This window comes from Parus major, chromosome 2 (genome assembly GCF_001522545.3).
Source record: "Parus major isolate Abel chromosome 2, Parus_major1.1, whole genome shotgun sequence".
NCBI lineage: Eukaryota > Metazoa > Chordata > Aves > Passeriformes > Paridae > Parus > Parus major.
In genome coordinates, this window is record NC_031769.1 from 17,326,408 (window position 1) to 17,338,711 (window position 12,304).

A 12,304-nucleotide genomic window follows, 5' to 3' on the forward strand; every position below is an offset into this window, starting at 1 on the left:
GGGGCGAGCCCTGCCCTGCCCTGCCCGCAGCGCCTCAGGGGGAACGCACCAACTGTGGAGCTCCGAGGGCCGGCCCAAGCCCCTCCGCCAGTGCGGAAGCAACGCCACCCTACATACCATAGGCGACCCCCGCCCCGGGATGCTTTCCCCGAGGCGACTGCTCGCCTGCAGCTGCAGGGTAGGGATTGCCCCCGTGCTGTCAGTCACCTCCTCGGTGAGGGGCTATAAATATTTATTAGGCATCCTAATAGCCGCATCTAGCTAAGCGGAGCATTTTAGTGGTGTCGCTCCTGTGCTTCGAACCTCCCAAACCAGTCCTACACGGGCATATCTTGAACTTTTGCACGCAAAGGCCCGGCCGGCTCCACAGCGGGGAAGGATCTCCTGCCCCAGCCGGGTGGAGAGATGTGCCAGAGGGGCACCAGCCCATGCCCCAGCCCCTGAAACCTTCCTCTCTCCTTTTTAAGGAGAGTGCTGCCTTGAGTGGTTTCCACCAGAACACGGAGGCGACAGTCTTCTATGGGAACATCAGGAGTTCTGATCGGACAAACTGGGGCTTTCACACTAATTGGGCTGTGAAAAATATCTTAAGCAGGAATCTAAATGCGTAAGGATCCCAGAAGCAAGAATCTAAACTTGGATGCAGTTATCTATGTAATCTGATGGAAAATGAAGATGAGAAATTATAGAAATTTTCAACAATTTCATGCATGTTTAAAAGAATATCAAACAAAATAAACAGGGTCTCAAGACAGAAAGAAATTTATATGAAGAAAAAATACTAAATTAATCACTTTTTCCTTGTTATAGCTCCCCCCCAACCAAATGATTCTTGATGCTGCACGGAACCACAACGGTATCACAATCTTGCAATACCTCCTGCAACAACTACTGTGCTTGTAAATTTTGTTTATTTGGGAATTTTAAGTGACAAGAGCAAGAAATATCAAGACAGGCGGCATTTTAAAAATCCCTCTATAAAGTCACAAGCTTGCTTTAGTTTATTTTGATGGAGGTATGTTTAAAATTGAATCAGTTTGTAATGCAATTTTGGTTTCTGCTTTTCTGCATCTCCTGTTCCCAACTAGCTGACACTTCTGTCTGGAAGGTAGACAGCCTGAACTTGGCCTTTCTATCAAAAGGCATGAAGCTTTGCCTGCATAGTGTGCTGAGCAAAACCCAGCAGCTATGAAGCTGAATAATCCATTTAAACAAGTGATAGTGCAGCATCAAAACTTTGATAGTGTATGTCCTTCCAAACTTCACACTTACTCCTATAAATAAGGTGGTTTCTCCTCTCTGGAATTTGAGAATATGAGACGCTTTAGAGAGAGGTCTTATTACCAGGACATTGGTTTTGCCATGTGTGATGCACTGCATTTATATCTAAGTTAAGAGGCAGTATTTGTAATACAGCAATGCACAAAAGCTGCAGCTGAGCAGAGCCTCGGCTGGGCTTTTCACTGACCAAACAGGGAGAGAAAATGCCTGTCTTGGACCCTTCCAGTCCAGACTAAGCAGATAAGACAGGCAGGCGATGGCAGGGGAAACAGAAGCATAGGAAGGTGAAAGAACTTGCCCAAGACCATGCAGGAGGTGTCTCTGGTCCAGCAGCCCATACAACAGTCCCAGTGATGCCAAGCATTGCTTTAAATGATGCAATGGACTGAGCACAGTCCTGAAAATCAAATGTACAAACTGTGTGTTTTAGTAAGACTGGTGTTACAGTGCATTAATTCATTGAGGCTTTCTTCTTTTTCTCAGCAGCTCTAAGCACTAGCAGCAAAAGGTATTCAATACAATTTCATGCTGGTGTCCTGAAACCAGGCTATTTCAGTTGAGTTCTCCTCTTTCTTGCTAAATATGCCCATTTCTTGCTGAATTACAAAACTAATGAATTCAGATTGGGTTTTCCAAGAGTTTGTGCAAATTATTGCCACTGCACTGAAGATACTTATGAACAGAATAGTTTTTGAATGAGATTTGATTTTACACACCAGAAATAAAAATAAGTACCTTTATGCCCTGTATGCCCTTATGTAAAATACAATAGTGGTGGCTCACTGTCTTATCATAATATTAAATACATTTTTCCAGGTTTGAATTTTTCACTTAAAGTAATGCTAAGAACTTGTTTATTATCATCACTCATAATGCCTCTTGGGCATAAATTCATACAGTAGAGACTGTGATTAATCCTAACTGGATAACTGCAAAGGAAACTCCTAAAATTTATACAATTGTAACAGTAACAGTATCATTACAATATACTCAAAGGAGAAAAAAAAAAAAAAGCCTTTGCATTTAGCAATGCTTCAGATTATTTCTTTCCCAAATGTCTGAAATTATCTACCTCAGCATTTTCAAAGGAAGCGATTCAGTCCAGCTGAGACTAAATCTGTATCATTTCTTTCCAGAAACATAAGAAGGAAGCTGTGAGGGGCTGGAAGGAAGATGCTGCCTTGCAAGAACCCATCTGAACAGTGTCATGTGCTGCACAAAGAGGTCCTGCTGCAGATTTCTGCTCTCACCAACACCAGCAGTCAAGGGCTCTTGCAATCTCACAGGATGTTCTCTGAGCTTTGCCAAATGACTGAACATCCCACAGTGACCTGGACATGGAAAATTTCATCCTCTTGTAGAAAAATCCTAGTGATGTTCTTCAGATTTAGTACAGGACCAAGATCCTTGTCTGTTGGCCTAACAAGTAGGTTAGAGCCCGAAGCCTTTTAAACATGTAATTGCAGCAAATAATTTATATCAGTGGAGATTGCACTGAAGAAATCCTTGTCTGGAGTTGATTAAAACCCATTAACAATAAACTTAAGATGACCTTAAGAAAGCATATGCCAGTCTATTCTTGTGAATTTATTTTTTTAAATTTTTTGGATTAAAATCTTACATTAAATTCTGCATTTTTTTCTGCAGACAAGTACTTATGTTTTTGTGTATTCCTATTAAAGTAAACAAGTTTTTCCTGCAGGCAGAATAAAGGCCTTAGAGATGCTAAAAAGTACCATTTTCTCCATTCAGTGGGATTTTTCAAAAGGAATCCATTTTCAACATTGTCCTCATGTAAAGTTAGTTATTTGATATCTGTTAGCTGTTCTATACAGTTCCTGTAATGCACAAACAGGAAGATACCCACATGCAGCCATTCATGAGAAAGCAGTATGCAAAATGTTGAGTCAAATGGAAATATTCTATTCGAGGATGAAGATTTACTTTGGTATTCATTATAGAGTTCTTGAGCAGGTGTATTGTGATTCCCCAGCCCATTTACAAGAAAGTTTTAATTTTTGATTGCACCATGAGAAACAAAGGGATTTTTTGTAGATGTGATACCCATAAAACTTCTGCATTCACTGATTTTATTGCTCATTTGTTTTCCTGAGACAGTCATGAGGTTGCTTTAAGTTCCTGCTACATCTAAAAATTATTAGCCTAAGTACAACATGCCTAAATAATCCCTTTTGTTTTCCTAGGGTCAAGTAGGGATGAGGAGTATTCAAACAAAACAAAATGAAACAAACAACAAAAACACCACCCCCTAAAAAAAAAGAGAAGAAAAAAACACCACTGAACAAACCAACCCAAACTTCCCCAAAGTTTTATCACCCATTGAAAGGGCAGAGAAGTCTGACACAGTATTTTCATTCTTTTTTTCACTTGCATTGCATCTGGTTTTCTACAAAGGAATGTCTAACAGTTCTGGGTGGGGGCTAAGCACATTCTCTTGATCTCTGGGTCTGTGCAGTGACTTTCACACTGGGCAATGATGTATTTCTAGAACTTGAATTGATTAAATATAGGATTGCACTGCTGCAGAGTTACAGAGGGAAGGCGCAGTTCCCAGAAGTCGCTGTTCACAGCAGCAGAGACACTGCAACAGAACCAAACCTCTGGGGAGGCTGGGAACTTGCAGTTCAGTTCTGAGCCAAATTCATCCCCTTTGCAGCACAACCTGGCAACCACCTCAATGGGGAATTCATTTAGCCTTTTACATTTTCTGTGGCTAGAGCATGCACTTGTTTTCACTGCTTTCTTATGGAACAATCTTTAAACTTTATTAATATTTTTGTAGATTTAATTCAGCTCTCCAAGCAGGGACCCCTGCAGAAAAACAAATGTCCTTCAGAACTTTCTGCATTTGAAAAAAAAAAGAATACTGCAAGACAGGATCTCATCATGGCAACATTCTCCCCTGTTTTGGAGCACACAATACTCCTTTTGAACTTCAGTCAACAGGGGAAAAAGAGGTTTTCAGAAAACTTATGAAAATACACCAAAACCATTTATGTTTTCCAAAGATCATCACAGGGTTTTGCAACAGTATGTAGCAGAGCACTCAGCCAATTTCAATAATGTTCTAAAGCAAGAGAAAGGTATCAAAAATAATTAAATTCCTCTGAAAAACAACTGCTTCAGTGTCCACACCCAGGACAAGACGGGATCCAGCTATGTCCTCTCCAGTGCCACAGCTTTTCCCCCATAGTGGCTTTTCCCTGAGCTACGAGTTGTTCTGGAAAGCTGGCATTTTCCAGGAACCACTGGAAAACACAAGGTCAAGCCCATGGCAGATGGCCAGACTTGTCCTACATGTAAGCTGTGTGGACACCGGGAGAGTCCAGGCTGAGAGGGTCAGAGGATCATCTCCAGCTCTGGCATCATTACCATCAGTATCTCTGATGTGGGTGCTTGCCACACTTCTGGTTCTCCCTCCTGGACCTAATTCCAAACCTGCATTTTTCTCTACTTATATCAGAAAGCAACCCTAACTAAGTATTTCGTTTCAAGGCCAAATGGCCTTCTTGGATCCCTCAAAGAACTGAAACTCCTTTTTTCCCTTTCCTGACCCCACGTACTCCCTTTTTTTAGCCAAAAGAGGACTGACTCCTCATTTTGGCACTGAAGTAAAATCGGGTGATATTCTGCCCCTCCCAGCAATTCAGTTTCACTCACTTTACAGTTTAATTGTGTATTTTCTGTACACTGCTAAAGAACACTGGGATTCTGATGCTACATGACCTTGGAATCATCTAGTTTTGAATAAAATACTTAGAAGAAAATATTAGAAAATAAAAGCCCATAGATAAATTAATTTTTAGGTTTGAACTCTCTGCTAGATTATGTCCTCCAAAATTACATTAAAATGCTGAAAATTACAACATTTCAAGAAATTGAAAATGAACAATGACATTAGTAATGTCAGGAAGGCAATGCAAATATTCCCAGTTCTCTTCCCAGCTAAGTCAGGTGTTCCCCTCCTCCCTTCAGTAGAAGTTCATTTGTAGATGAGAGAAGAGTAATAAAAGGAATATGTTGGAAAATAAACATTTATTTTTCTGGTAGGATATTGAGCTCTCCCAGTTGTCAGTCTTCCTGGGGAAAGTCAGAGGATGGGGACAAATGCCTATCCTTGTCTTCACTAACAACTGTGGGCATAAAGATGTATAGATACTGCTGAAGCACTGCCAGTCATGGTTTTGCAGCAGGAATTGACCAGGAGCTGCTCTGCAGTGTAAGAAAGATGCCAGAGTGAAAGGGTTGTGTGTGTGTGTGTACATGTTTGGTTTACATGACTCTCATTTATATGCCTGTTGTCAAGGAAGGGCAGGCAGCTAAATTCTCAATATAAAACCAAGTTATGAAAAGAAATACAAAAAAAGGAAGCTCACTCTCTCTCCACCTGTACAATAAGGACTAAGAAAAGTTCCTGAAACACCAACATGAATCTATATTTACACTGTCAGATTTCCTCACAGAAAACATTTTTTCATTTACATTATTTGTTTTTATTTGCTTTTAGAGGTGCTGAAAAAAATATGTAGATAGTTCTCAGCACAGTTTGAGGCCTATTAGAGCCTAATTATGTTGTAATAATGCCCCTACAGTGATCCCACAGAGAATGATGCCTCTGTTAGAAAATCTTCTGACTGGGGATAGAACAATCTTCTTCCAAGGAGAAACTAAGACAACTGAAGATGGTTTTGAAAAGACATAACTGGGAGGACACAATCAAGGTATTAAAATCATGGCTGATATAGAGATGAACTATAAGAAATCATTATATGTTCTCCCTCATAATTCAAGATCTATAACCCACCAGTTGAAATTATCCAACTTCAAATTTAAAGAAATAGGTCTGAGTAGGACAATATCAGACTCAGCCTGAAATACAAATGTTTTCAAAACCATTTAGTTTTTTTACAACCAACATCCAAGGAGAGCTGTTGAATAAAGTGAGGTGTATGCAGTATTTACACAGAAGTCCTGACATAACAACACACTGACATAAATGAGTTGCTTCTACTTATTTTTGCTTATACTTACTTTGCCATAGTGAACTGCTACTGGTGAGCATTAGAGAAAGTGTATTGAGGTGGGCCTTTCCTCTCATTCAATTTCATTACTCATAGCTCATGATTAAGCAGTTCCCATCAAAAGAGAAGCACTCATGATAAAAGTCTTTTTTGACTTATGGAAACCTATGACAAATACATCAAGCATAAAATGATATCCTTGTACATTTATTTCTAGATTTATAGAGTATTCTGTTTTATATTTTGAGTAACTGAGATAGTGCTCTGAGTAGAGAATGTTTGAAGATGGAGCACCATCATGAAAACAGGAAATCATTATATCAACACTTGGAGCTCCAGCTCCCAAAAAAGCAGCCCTTGTAAAAGCAACTAATGGCATGAGCTTCATTTTATATACTCAATGATTAACTACTGATCAACATCTCAGAATAGTTTATAAGTACTGACAATACCTGTTTGCTTCATAGGGAATGTTATTTCCAAAAGGCTAAAGAGAACATGAAGTATGTCAAGACTGCATATGTGATTACTACAGAAAATAAAGTACTGAAACTGTTTCTACATAATTCATACACTAAGCCAAGATGACATGCTGTCTTTTGAATGGTGACAGTGATGACATAATTCAAAGCTAAAAATTATATATTCAACATCCATAACAAATAGTAAGATGTTGAAAGTTCTTGAGAAGAAAATATTTCTCAAATTGCATTTGTGCCTGGAGCTAAAGGAGAAACATTGCAGAGACAGGTTTTGCACTTTAATATCTATACTGTATTATATTGTTCTGCAGTTTATACTGGTTCCTAGAGTTTTTAATCCGCAGAAATCAGTAAATGCTAGATTCAGTGATGCCCAAAGAACTGCACAGGGGTATTTGGTTACCTCCATTTGGTTACCATCCCTGCTCAGCAGCACACTGACATCATAAGGCAGCCACCAAGTCAGCTGTAAACTTTTTAACAAAAGCTGTATTTTCTATCATTCTAAAACTCACTACATTATAACAATTTTGTTAAGACTCAGATGAAACATTTTCTTCAGCTGAAAGCTACAGCAGCACCATGGGAAGAAACTTTTCCCCACTACCAGAAATTCCAGCAGTTTCCTGTGCCCAGTGACCTTGAAAAGGCTCCCATATCAACTGTCAAACCAAATCATTTTGCCAAGACTGGAAAAGCTTTTGTCTTCTGGATAGGCTGCCTTCACACACATGGTTTTGTGGATATGCTGTGTATATGACATGCTCTTATGGAGCCATATAGGTGATTGAGTTTCTCAAGGCAAACTCCGATAACCCAGAAGCTGCTCTTTTTTTTCTGCCTTTTAAGCCTCACCTTATTTGTTTGGGCATAAAAAAATTGCTATGGATAAAAAAAATACTGTGACCTAGATAGGTATCCTTTAAGCACCAGTGGTCTCAGCTGAAAATCACAATGAGGTACTGAGCACTGTACTTTTGAAATGTTGTTCAGTCTTCCCAGGGGCAACTAATGTGATTCTCATTTTGGCCATACCGCATAATTCTATTTATTTATTCCTTTTTTTCACAGGCCAGTAGTCTAAGATGGAAGATCTAAGAGGAAGATAAAGCCATTTGAAAATAGTAGGTTCTCTAGTAAACAGGAAAGTGCTGTTGCTCAGTGGTTTTAACACTACTGACTTGTAATTTTAATATTCCATTAGCAGAAAGTTTTTAGAGGCATGATTTTCCTCTTAGGTTGGTTGCAGTTTTAGAACATACCAGAATTGTATGAAAGAATGCTGCACACAAGGAACTAAGAACAGCAAATGGAAAGCATTGAATTAATATTTTATTGCAGGCAAATGAGACTTCTTCAAAATTATACCATCCAGACAAGAACCCTTCTCAGTCTGAAAATGTGATGTTGCTCTTCACATATCTTTTGTAGGGCTGACTTCAGCTGTAGTCTTTGATATTAGATGCCAAAAAGAAACCAAAATAATCTGAGGTCAAATGAAAAATCAGGGAAGAAAGGATATGTGGAAACATTTTCTAAATTATCTGCCTTACTTTGAGGTTACAGACAGCATGTACTATTTTGATTATGCTCAAGGACTTGAAAAGCATGAAGCAAAGGGCATGGTGAACCACATAAAATGAAGAGGAAAGGCACAGAAATTGCCTCCCGTCCTCGAGGAGCAGGATGAAATTCACTGTTACATGCATCAATCCTTCTTTGCTGCAGGGCCTTCTGAGGGATACTACACAGCTTAATACAAAGGAGAGAAACACAACTATTTGTCTGCTTGGCTGTGTTCTGTTGGCCTGTGGAGTGTTTTAGAAAGAGTAACACTCTCTGCACTGTCCCAGTGCTCTGGTAGCAAGCTCACCTTGCTGTTACCTATGGTAGCACTCTGCTCTTCAAAATGCTCTCCACAGACTGATATCCACTGCTATAATAAGCATTGCAAATTCTGTCAAACATTCTTGTGGAGCTACGGAAAATCGTGGAAGTATTAGATTTTCTCTGAATTTTGGAACCTGATAAATTTAATTACATTCTATCACAGATCTATCTATCAAAGATCTGCTACATATTCTGAAGAGAAATGCCAGTAAGGCAAGCCCTTGTTCCAAGCATAAGAGTCCCTCCACTCTCAGATCTGGAAGTCATTACTCACATCATGACTAAGCAGGACTTTCTCAGCACAAACTTTGATACATATAGACACCTTTTGTTAAAGGGATGAAGCAGGTGAGAGGGAGGGAGGCAATGGTTTTACCCATGTGATAACTGCTATCAAAATGGTCTGTGCCTAACAGTTAACGCTGGTGTCAAAGCTTCAATACCTGATTGCTACAGTGTTAGGACAGCTTCAGTTTTTCATTATTGTCATCACACATTTTGGTAGAAATTAAAGTCCTGGACATCCTTGTGTCACTGGGGGCAGGGGGTCCAGGAAGGTCCCATTCCTCTATGGGATGTGCAGCTAAGTGATATCCAGCCTGTATAGGAAACAGAAAACAACACAACCAAGAGGAAAATGATCCTGTAGCTTACGAGCACTCCAACAGGAAGGGTTCCCAATATCTGAGCCTTCCCTGCTGAACATTCTATTTCAGCCAGGCTTACCTGGATCTGCCATGCAATTCCCTCACAGCTGCAAGGACTCCAAATAGCCTGCAGGAAGACCTATAACTGAACATTCAATATTCAAAGGGTTAAACTTCTTTCTCTGTTTAGTAGGAGCAAAACAACAATAAGAACTCAAAAATATGTACATCTTTACTGCACTTAGCTCTGAAAATCAAGAACAGAAAAGCACGGAAAAGAAATTCTTTACTCTTGCAGAAGATTTTGGGAAATTATACACATGTGAATGCTTTGCTTTCATTTTAATTCAAATAGACAAACTGCTATATTTTGTGGATTTCTTGTTTCTTTTGTTCACCTGTTCGCTATCCTTACTTTGCAGTTTATTTAACATCTGTTAATATAGCATAGTTTATCTTTTTTCTCATCTATGGCTTGAAATACTAAAACAACCAGGAAAAATAAATATGGTATTACTCTATAAACTTCATGTCTTTTCAGCTTTTTATTTGATAAGCATGCATGTAGTTTTCCCATTTATTGTAAAATAGGTTTGTGCATATTTTAAAATGTGGAATTTAAAGCTTTTAAGAAATTGTTTTGACAAAATTCATTTGAAGATAATATTCAGCAATATTTGGAGATGCTGGAAATGAAGTTGAGGTTATCACTTTAAAAATAAAGATTATTTATTCCAACCCAAAGTTAATGAAAATGCTGAATTATTTTTTTTTTTTCTAATACATCAACAAAACAGCTAATTATTGCTGTTTATCCAGGTGTCTGAATGTTGGTTGTTCAGTTAGGGTGGGGAGGCCAGTCATTTGACTCCAGATCTTCCAGGATCCTGTGAGTACCTGAAACCCCATTTGTTGTTTGGCTGCCTCTGGTTTAATTCCTGACCATTTTTCCATGATGCCGGGCAATGTTATTCATGTTGGTATTTTTCCTACAAGGGGCAATATCCCTTTCATGATAAATGTACAGTTTATTTCACAGGTTTTGCAAAGCAACTCTCAGGCAGTAAAGCCTCACTGACCCTTCTGACTTGGAAAGTATCTGAGCCAATTATGTAAAAGCTGAATGTCTTTGCCAGCTCCGTTACCCATCCAGCTCTTTCTGTAAACAGATTATCCAATTTTATACAGTTTCTGCACTGGCCACTTTTGGATTTGAGTTCACAGAGTGAAATTCAGGGGTTTTCTTCTCTTTCCAGCCACATAAAAATGTTAATATCTTGAGAATGTATCACACAAACAATAAAAAGGATTTTACGAGGATGGTGCTAAGATGAATTGCACCCCTGAGATGTGTTGGTGTTTATTAATAATAGGCTCATTTTAAGCACTGAATATATTTTTTTGTGACATAAAGTGCCCTAGCAGAAGGTTGCTGCCATGCAGAGCAGCCCACGCCTGGCAGCCTGTTGTCAGACAGGTGAAAAAATGGATAGGGCTGGTTAGAAAAAGGCTGCTCTCCAGAACCATCAGGAGACACACTTGTTCAGTGCTTCCAATTTATTTGCAGATTCTGGTAGCTTAGTCCATTAATTCCAACGTGGATTAACAATTTGACTGAATTTGTTGATAAGGCAGCCTCATTTTTTGAAGTGCCCAGCACCCAAAACATTATTTGAAATCAATGGGTTATGGGAGTGCATTTTGTACCTCTGAAAATTAAGTTCAAAATTAATTGTAGATGTAAAACCAGTGACAAATAATTAGTTTGAGCATCCTTCTAATGAAGTCAATGACTATGGTTTTATTGATGTTATTTGGTATAAATCAAGCTCCCTATCAGGAGTATATCCAGTCATTTTTAAAAATGACCTTTTCATCTCATTTAAAGATGCTCTGTAGCACATTCCTGTACCTTACCATGTAGTGCCTCTATCAAGGAGACTTTTTGAAATTTTCTGCATGAAGGCCAGTGCATTAGACCAAGCTGTTTCTGTTTACCTCTCCAAACAGATAACAAAGCTTTTTTTAATAAGAAACTGCTGTATATTATTAGCATCCAGTGGTGGTGTTTTGAGACCTATTCTGCTTACAAAAAATAGGAGGGATACACTAAAAAGGTCTTCAAGAACTGTCAAAAATTTTGGTGACAGATGTAAGACACATTGGCACCGTCTTATATGAAATCTGCCACAAGACATGCATGTATTTAAGTTGCTGCTTAGCCCTTATTCACCTGCCTGCACCAGCCCCAGCAGGAAAAAGTGATATATGTTTTAAAGGAATCTAAAGGAGTTTTCTTGTGTTCCTCCTGAGCCACATTCTTCAGGAGCAAAGAGTGAAATTTAACCCCTGCATATGGAAAGGGTGTATTTCTAGTAGTGTCATAGAAACTTCATATTTACAGAGACACAGAATCAATCCATGGGTTAGAAAAGACCTCCGAAATCATCAGGTCTGACCTCTGACCAACCACCACCATGTCAGCTGGACCATGCAATGTCCTGTCTTTCCTTAAACAGCTCCAGGGACAATGATTCTGCAACCTCTCTGGTCAATCCATTCCAGCATTTAATCAGCCTTTCTGTGAAGAAATTCTTCCTAATGGCCAACCTGTCATGTGACCTTTATGTGAAAAAACATGTTAAAGTCAAGTTGTGATAATGCAAATGTCTGGAATTTCTGTCTGATATATTCAGTAATTCAAAATACATCAAGGAATACAAGTTCTAGCACCATTAGTTTGGAGCATAAAATAATCACAACAAATCTTTATCTGATTCCTTCTTACAAGAGAAGTAAGCTGTCCTTTACACCTGAGCAGAGCAGGGCAGACACTATGCTTATTCAAGAGGAATTTGGAGTCTCAGGTTCAGCACCAAACAGACACATTTTTAGAGGATCTCTTAAGCTTCTGTTAGACTTCGTTATCCAACAGATAAAATATAAAATATTAAAAAAAATA

At 38.9% G+C, this 12,304-nt stretch overlaps 1 long non-coding RNA gene across 1 annotated transcript in view; it reads right to left on the reverse strand.

Moving 5' to 3' along the window:
- Positions 1-7,648: 7,648 nt before the first annotated feature.
- Positions 7,649-12,304, reverse strand: part of LOC117243775 — a 16,361-nt gene continuing 11,705 nt past the window's right edge. Inside the window, exons 2-3 of the long non-coding RNA XR_004495669.1 lie at positions 9,422-9,487; positions 7,649-9,294 (exon numbers count right to left, since the gene is read on the reverse strand). This is a non-coding gene — a long non-coding RNA (uncharacterized LOC117243775). The remainder of the gene's footprint in view (positions 9,295-9,421; positions 9,488-12,304) is intronic.